The sequence below is a fragment of the Lagenorhynchus albirostris genome, chromosome 2 (assembly GCF_949774975.1).
Source record: "Lagenorhynchus albirostris chromosome 2, mLagAlb1.1, whole genome shotgun sequence".
Taxonomy (NCBI): domain Eukaryota; kingdom Metazoa; phylum Chordata; class Mammalia; order Artiodactyla; family Delphinidae; genus Lagenorhynchus; species Lagenorhynchus albirostris.
In genome coordinates, this window is record NC_083096.1 from 31,482,370 (window position 1) to 31,487,829 (window position 5,460).

Sequence of the window (5,460 nt, forward strand, 5' to 3'; positions counted from 1 at the left end):
AGCTCTTTAGGTAATTCAAACGAGCAGCAAAGCTTGAGAACCAGCCCAATAACGGGAACAAACTTATTTCACACAGATAAAGTGGGGCAATTCATATGTTAAAAGAACATGAATATATATATATGTATATATATATACATATATATATATTTCTTTTTTTCTCTTTATTCTGTTTGTGTTTCAAATAGGCTTTTTGTTTTTCTTCTGCAAAAAGCGTTATTGTTTCCATTTGGTCCAAGGCTTGGGAGAGGGTTCCAGGGCAGTTACAAAGCTGCCTAGTGGCTGCAGAGCGGGGCATCAGGCAGAAGCTCTGACGCCAGAGGGGCTCCTCAGAGGCCGCTGGACTTCAGAGACTCCTGTTTGTGCTCGAGGGTGAGCCTTTCAAAGAGATACTCGCCCAGCACAGCCTGCGGACCAGCCAGCCTGTGGAGGTTGGTTAGGTGGTCGCCCATCTTCTTGATGAGTTTCACCTGCTCCTCCAGGAAGTGGCTCTCCAGGAAGTCACAGAGGTGGGAGTCTCCGCGGGCGGAACCCAGGGCGTGCAGATCCGATAGTGCCTGGTTCAGGTCCTTCTCCCTAAGAATGGCGGCTTCCACAGAGTCCTGGGTTTTACCCCGCTCATCTTGAGAAGGCTTCCGCGCATCCTGGAAGAGGGCGCGGCCACAGCACTGGTTTTGCATTTTCAAGAGACGCTGGGCGCCCTCACACTTCTCCTCAGCCAGTTGGCGAAAAATGTGGCCCACACTGTCCAGAGTCCCATTGTTGCTGTCGAAATAGAAGCTCAGAGAGAGGTAAGTGTCCCCAGATGCATGTTAAACAGGCGGTGGATGGCGGCCTCCACCTTGATGGAATAATTCTGACGAACCTGGGAACTCGTGGTTGATCAGTAATAAGGAACTAAGCTCAAAAACCGGTGTTGGCCTGTCCTGGAGGCTGAGGATAGCTGAGTGGCTGATTCCAAAGGTTGCGAGAGAAGAAAGGTTGGAGGGTGGTCGGGGGCTGGAGCAAGGAGTGTCCCTAGGTCTGTTCATTCCAAACACTGTTGAAGCAAAAGACAGAACTGCAGGACTGCTGAGCGCACTGCCTCAAATAGGCTTTGATATAAATGAACGAGAAGTCCAAGAAAGGACAAAACTTACCCTTCCCCTCACCAAAATAGCTGGCGATACTAGAATCTAGACCTGGGAAGGGATTCTTCCATTACTTTCTTAACATTCCAAGCCACTAGAGCAGTGGTTCTCAAAGTATGGTCACCTTGTAACCAAGCAGAACCCTATGGGGCCTTCCTAGGACAGACCCATCGCCCATATCCTCTGCTGTAGTTCCTCTCTGAAGTGCTCAGATAATAGTATCTCAGGCATATTTCTTGAGTTTTCAGATGCTAAAAACCACCACCCAATGGAAGAAATTAACTCCTTGATGATCGTGAGCACGTAGCCCCCAGACCTTCTGGCACCTAAGGATGGATAATGTTACCTGCCCTGTGGCCTCAACATCAACCAGTCACAGGATTGTGCATGAGCTGATCACATTCCCTGGGACGTCCCTCCCTCACCTGGCCTTTAAAAATGCTTTGCTGAAATCCTTTGGAGATTTCAGGGTGTTTTGGAACATGGGCCACCCCTCTCCTTGCTCGATCCTGCAATAAACCTTTCTCTGCTCCAGACTCCAACCTTTAGGTTTGTTTGGCCTCACTGTGCTTCAGACACATGAACCTGCATTTGGTAACAACTTGACCAGCTTTACCAGCATCCCCTGATAATGTGTCAGATATTCAAGTTTTAGGGCCCTGTCCCAGCCCTATGGAATCAGCAACTCTGGTGGGGCTCAGTGATCTCTGTTATAACAGGCCCTCCAGATGATTTTTATTCGCATTAAAGTTTGAAAATATCTGCATTGTCAGCTGGCCAAAGCGTCCACCAGCAGGTGAAGGGGAGTGGCGCCTGGAAAAGATAGGGACCAGCCAAGGCAAGTACAGCAGCATTTGCCGTGGTAGTAATGGAGAATGCCTTTTCTCCACTGGTTGGCACAGACTAGGATCTGGGAGCAGTGGCAGGGTTATTTAGGATGCTTTACATTTCAATGTAGAGGGACCGCTGTCCTGGTTTGCCAGGGACTTCCCCTGTGTGAGCACTTAAAATCTCATCCTGGCAAACCCCTTAGCCCTGGGTTTGAAAAACTTAGGGAATAACATGAAATGTAGGGGAAACATGATCTAGGTTTTGGGCAAGTCACAAGTGCTAATTAAAGCTAAGCAAGTATGGACAACATCTAGCGTTCTTTAGCCCTTTGCGGGGAGGTAAATCTGATTGGGTGAAAGGAGTTATTGTTAAGAGATCTTTGCAGAAACATCCCCTTCTGCTTAGTCCACTGGTTCTCAGTTCTGGCTAGACATTGGCATCGTCTGAGGAGATTTAAAATGATTTTATTGGTCTAGGATGACCAACCGTCAGTGTGAGGGTTTTTAAAAAGTGCTTCAGATGATTCTAATGTGCAACCAAATTTAGGTGCCACTGTTTAAGCTTTTGAACCGCTGCTACATATTTTCACCTCATCTTCCTATGAGAATATCCAACTGTAGTTGAGGTTTGTTTTTTTTTCTTTTGCTTTTTTTAACTGTCTTATTATAAGATTAACTGTCTTAAATAAGGTTGAAGGTACAGAAAATCTTGCTAGTCCATCTGATATAGCTGGATACTTAGAATAATATCGTTAAGATATATACCATGTAAATATTGTGACTGGCCTTTTTTTTTTGAAATTAACATATGCATTGAATTAGTATGATCTCTTTTGAGGTTGTCATGTTGGGGAGCTATACCTCTAATCTGCTGCCATTGCTAAATATCTGGACACCTCTTATTAGGAATTGCTTTTAAAAATCTTTAGGGATTAAAACCAAGATTGCTGTATTATTTGTACTGGGACCACAAAAACCTCACAGAGTTCCCCCGCTGTACCTTCTACCCCAACTCTAACCCTTGGCAACTTCTAATCTGTTCTCCATCTCCACAGTTTTGTTATTTTAAGAATAATATGTAAACATAATCATGAATTACTTAATCTTCGGAGATTGGCTTTTCAAAATTTTTCCCTCGGCATCATTCCCCTGAAGTTCATTTCAATTTTTGCATATATTAATAATTTGTTCCTTTTTGTTTCTCGGTAGTATTCTATCATAAGATTTTATCACAATTTGTTTCAACATTCATCCACTGAAAGACACTTGGGTAGTTGCCAGTTTTTGGCTATTATAAATAAAACTGCTATGAACATTTATGTGTAAGTTTCTGTGGGAACTTAATTAAGTTTTTGTTTCTTTTGGATAAATGCTCAAGAGTACAATTACTCTTGAGTAATTACAATTACTCAATTGAGTAATTGTACAATTGAGTAATTACAATTACAATTACAATTACTGCATTGTAGGGTGAATCTACTTTTAGGATTAAAAGAGACTGTCAAGCTGTTTCTCAGAGTGGCTAAACCATTTTATTTTCCCACCAATGATGTGATAGAATTTTTCTACATACTCACCAGCATTTGATGTTGTCACTATACTTTAATTTTAGTTGTTCTCTGACATCTCATTATGGTCTTAATTTGCATTTCCCTAATGGCTAATGATGTTGAGCATCTTTTCATGTGCTTCTTTGCCATGTGTATATTCTCTTCCATGAAATGTCTTTTCCTGTCTTCTGCCTATTTTCTAGTTGGATTTTCTTAAGTTGTTTGGAGAGTTCTTTGTATATTATAGATACAAGTCATTTGTCTCATGGGATTTTCAAATATGTTTTCTCACTGTGTAATTTGAGTTTTCATCCACTAAAAAGGATCTTCTATGAAGCATTTTTAACTCATTTTGATGAGATCCAATTTATCAGTTTTTGCTTTTATTGATCATACTTTTGGCGTCAGGTCTAAGAATTATTCCCCTAGTTCTAGATGCCAAACATTTTCTCCTATTTGTTTTTCTAAAAATGTCCTTTTATAGTTAAGATTATGATCCACTTTGATTTAATTTTTGTGTAAGGTGTGGAGGTTAAGGTTCATTTTTTGTTTGTTTTTGTCGAGGGATGTCCAACTGTTTCAGTACCATTTTTTGAAAAGTCTATTCTTCCTGGATAGCTTTTGCACTGCTGTCAAAAACAAGTTATATGTATTTATGTCAGTCTATTTCTGGGTTCTCTATTCCATTCCATTGATCTATGTATCTACCCTCCATCATTACTGCAAAATCTTGAAATTGGGTAGATTAATTCCTCCCATTTTAATCTTCCTTTACGAATTGTTTTAGCTATTCTTCAGCCTCTTCTTACCACATAAATCTTAGAATAAGCTTGTCTATATCCACAAAAACCTTGAGGGCATTTTAAGAGTAATTGTGTTAAGCTTCTTGTCTTGGGGAGAATTGACATCTTTATTATGTTGTGTTTTCTAATCCATGAACAAGGTATGTCTCCCTATTTGTTTGGGACTTTTTAATTTTTCTTCATCAGCATTTTGTAATTTTCAGTATAGAGGTGCTATAAATGTCTTATTGGGCTTATATTTAAGTATTTACTTAGGTCAGTTGTAAATGGCATCACATATTTTTATTCAAGCTTCTGTACATTTGTTATTAATATATAATTTGATAAAATTGTGGTGATCTTGTACTCTAAATCATTTACAAACTGATATTATTTCTCAAGCTTTTTGTGGATTCCTTGGTATTTTCTCCATTTAGATTATCATCTCATCTTCAGATACAACTTTACTTCTCCTTATGCAATATAATAGGATATATTACTATTCAACATTCAGTAGGATATGTTCCTTCCTATTCAACATAGTAGGAATAGTCCTTTTATCTTTTAAATAAACTTTTTAAAACTTTAACTTTTAAATTTATGTATTTATTTATTTTTGCTTTATTTTCTTACTAGAACCTCCAGTAATATATTTAATAAAAGTGGTGAGAGCAGATATCGGTGCCTTGTTTCTGATCTTACAGAGAAAGCATCCAGTCTTTCACAGTTAAATATAATGTCGGTATAGGTTGTTTGTAGATCATCTTTATGTTTCAGTATGTTCCTTTCCTATTCCTAGTTTGCTTGAAGTTTTTTTAAAATCATGAATGAGATTGGATTTTGTCAAATGCTTTCTCTGCATTAATGGATAGGATCACATGACTTTTCCCCCTTAATCTATTAGATATGGTGGATTACATTGTTTAATTTTCAAATATTTAACCAACTTTGCATAACTGGAATAAATACCACTTGGTCATGGTATACTATTCTTTTTATATATTTCTGGATTTAATTTGCTAATATCTGGCTGAGGATTTTTACAGCCAATTTCATAAAACATATTGGTCTGTAGTTTTCTTCTTTCTATACTATCCCTGTCTGGTTTTGGTATCAAAGTAATACTGGCTTCATAAAATTAATTAGGAACTGTTCCCTCTACTTCTGT

The 5,460-nt window shown here is 38.9% G+C and overlaps 1 pseudogene; it reads right to left on the minus strand.

Annotated features, from left to right (window-relative positions):
• Positions 1-329: 329 nt before the first annotated feature.
• On the minus strand, positions 330-1,614 carry LOC132515382 (ferritin light chain-like; annotated as a pseudogene).
• Positions 1,615-5,460: the final 3,846 nt, after the last annotated feature.